The sequence below is a fragment of the Neophocaena asiaeorientalis genome, unplaced genomic scaffold (genome assembly GCF_003031525.2).
Source record: "Neophocaena asiaeorientalis asiaeorientalis breed wild unplaced genomic scaffold, Neophocaena_asiaeorientalis_V1.1 scaffold124, whole genome shotgun sequence".
Taxonomy (NCBI): Eukaryota; Metazoa; Chordata; class Mammalia; order Artiodactyla; family Phocoenidae; genus Neophocaena; species Neophocaena asiaeorientalis.
This window is the reverse complement of record NW_020174135.1, coordinates 13783049-13786416: the sequence shown is the minus strand read 5'-3', so window position 1 is coordinate 13786416 and position 3368 is coordinate 13783049. Positions and strand designations below refer to the sequence as shown.

General features: G+C 40.3%; 1 pseudogene; it reads left to right on the top strand.

Annotated features, from left to right (window-relative positions):
• The first annotated feature begins 1743 nt into the window (after window positions 1-1743).
• LOC112406107 (nuclear transport factor 2 pseudogene) lies at window positions 1744-2138 on the top strand (annotated as a pseudogene).
• Window positions 2139-3368: the final 1230 nt, after the last annotated feature.

The window sequence follows — 3368 nt, the reverse complement described above, 5'->3', positions numbered from 1 at the left end:
GAAAGGGAGAAAAGGTAATATTTTCATATTGCATAAGATGATACTTCTAAAACTTGATACAACAAAAAATACAGATTTAAGTTCTTATTTTAAGTCACAAAAATAATAGAAAACTAAAAATGGTATAAATCTGAAACTCTAAGAGGAGGGAAAAAAGACAAAGTTACAAATGATTTACATCTTCACCTGTCATATTAGAGGTTATTAGATATTGTCTAGTATTTCTAAATGAAGGAAAGAGAAAACCAAGCATGTTTTCTTTTTTTTAATATTCTTTTATCTTTAAACCCCACATTTGTTTATTTATTTATTTTTGGCTGTGTTGGGTCTTCGTTTCTGTGCGAGGGCTCTCTCTAGTTGCGGCAAGCGGGGACCACTCTTCATCGTGGTGCACGGGCCTCTCACTATAGTGGCCTCTCTTGTTGCAGAGCACAGGCTCCAGACGTGCAGGCTCAGTAGTTGTGGCTCACGGGCCCAGCCGCTCCGCGGCATGTGGGATCCCCCCAGACCAGGGCTCGAACCCGTGTCCCCCGCATTAGCAGGCAGATTCTCAACCGCTGCGCCACCAGGGAAGCCCCAAGCATGTTTTCTTGAACCATAGCATCAAGCACCAGAAGAGGCTGCTTCTGAAGAATGGGTCTGGGAATGAGAAGGGAAGTAGAACTAGTATTTCTATATTTCTTGATTTGTTACCAAATTCAAGAATTGCTCTGATAAAAAATATTTTTGACCAAAGTTAATGGATATAGGCAAAAATTCATATAACACTTGGTGTAAAAGATTCAAGAGGCAGAAACTATATATGATTTGTTCACCACAAAATTTCAATCACCCAGTGTCTGACATGTAGTAGATCTTAGTAAATAAGACATAAAGAGCTCTTACAAATCAATAAGATAAGAACATCATCCAAATAGAAAAATTGGTAAAATACATAAATAGATAGTTCAGAAAATAATTACACATGGCCAATAAACATACTTAATGTTCAATCTCAGTAGTAACGCAAGCTAAACCTACAGTGAGTTATCACTTTTCCCTTGTCAAATTGGAAATATTTTATAATAATGCCTGCATGTATAGAAGTTGTGAGTCAAAACTCTCGTGTGCAACCAATTTAGGTATAAATTGATTTTTTTAAAAAAATCAAGGAAGAGAAAGAATTCTTAAATATTTATACTTTTGACGTAGCACCCTTATTTCTGGAAATCAACCCTAATGAAATAACACAACATGCTATAAAAGATTAATGTATAAGGTATGTTTCCCAGTCCTATTTAACAGAGTGAAAATTAGCATCAATCCAAGTAGTCAACAATAATGGTTAAATAAATGTACAGCCACATGAGAGCATATTATTTAATAATTAAAATGTCATTACAAAATATATGTAATCAAATGGAAATATTCGTGATATGATAAATGAAGAAATCAGAATACAAAGTAGCATATATACACCAATTTTGTGTGTGTGAGTGCATGGGTGTGAAAAAATTGCAGAGGGAAAACTTTAGTATTTCAAAATGTTAATAATGGTTATTTCTGGATAATAGTGATACAATTTATTATTCTTTTTTTTTTGTATTTTCCACATTTTCTACAAGACTTATTTTTAGAAATGAAAACAACAGAGTGCAGTGGGGTGGCAAGGGAAGGTGGGAGAAGACCACACCGGGTTGCCGCCACTGCTGCCACCATTGTGCCAGCTCTTCGGGCCTCAACGAGGCGGGGTGGCGCCCCAGAATGGGAGACAAGCCAGTTTGGGAGCAGACTGGCTCCAGCTTCATTCAACATTACTACCAGTTATTCGATAACGACAGAACCCAACCACACATATTGATGCGACAAGTTATATTGAAGTGACATGTCTTACTTGGGAAGGACAGCAATTCCAGGAGAAACCTGCCACCGTGGAGAAATTGTCTAGCCTTCCGTTCCAGAAAATCCAGGACAGCATCACAGCACAGGACCATCAGCCCAGGCCAGATAGCTGCATCATCAGCATGGTTGTGGACCAGCTCAAGGCCAATGAAGACCCTGTCATGGGGTTCCACCAGATGTTCCCATTAAAGAACATCAGTGATGCTTGGGTTTGCACCAATGACACGTTCAGGCTTGCCCTGCACAACTTCGGCTGACCTCCTCCCTCCTCTTCCTGATACTATTCACACTCCTCCAGATGCTCCAAATATCATGCACAAATGAGCAGGGCCACGCTGGGAGCGGGCAGGTGTGCTGCTGCTACTGAGGCATTGCACATGATGTTTGAACGCCTAGACTGGTTGCATCTGACAGGAGAAGTCTGTGTTGTACCAGCCCACGCCTTGGAAAGACTTAAGTAATGCAAAAGGTTGTCTTTTTTTTTTTTTTTAATCTACTGACAAGTTGCTCTAGTAACCCAAAGAAGTGAAGGAGAAAGCAGCTGCCTCACGGCCCAGATACTGATTTGTTCAGGTGTTTCATTGCCTCATGATACAATAAAACCACGAAAATTTTCTTAACAACAAAGAAATAAAAATAACAACAAATGGTACATCATTAAAAGTTAATGGAGGGCTCCCCTGGTGGCGCAGTGGTTGAGAGTCCGCCTGCTGATGCAGGGCACACGGGTTCGTGCCCCACTCCGGGAAAATCCCACATGCCACTGAGCGGCTGGGTCCACGAGCCATGGCCGCTGAGCCTGCGCATCCGGAGCCTGTGCTCCGCAACGGGAGGGGCCATGACAGTGAGAGGCCCGTGTACCGAAAAAAAAAAAAAAAAAAAGAAAAAGAAAAAGAAAAAGTTAATGGAATTTTACTTCTGGTGATGGCAGAGTAGCTGATATTGGATGAAAACTCCTGCAGATAAAATCATAAACACTGGAAAAAATGAGAGAAAACAAGTCCAGAAACAGCAAGAAACTGGAAGAGAGTTACCTTTAAAACAGAAAAATTAACTTGGTAACTTTGCATTTATTCAACTTTTCATGTGAGGGAAGTCCTCATTCTGCACAGTGTGGGATGTCTGGACCTTAGGCAGAAAGCATGGGTCTTACTGGCCTGGTTTTAGGACTGTCATAGTACCTAGAATCTATTAAAGGAAACCTGGAAAAGAGAGAGCCACAGTATGGGGAAGTCCAAAATTCTGCATTTAAAATCTGCCCAAAGCCTTGGTTGACCCCTGATCTATGAAGAGCTGAGACCCCTTAGTGTCTTACAGAAAGTGACAGATTGTTACAGCTTTTAGCTGCCGCCATCTGTAAGGAGCTAGCTTTTAGAGTTTGAGTCCAAGCAGATTAATTCCAGATAAAACAATTACAAACATTCTCCAGGGGAAGATAACAATTTAGTCTCTAGAATGTTTCATACACAATTTTCTGTTTAAAAACA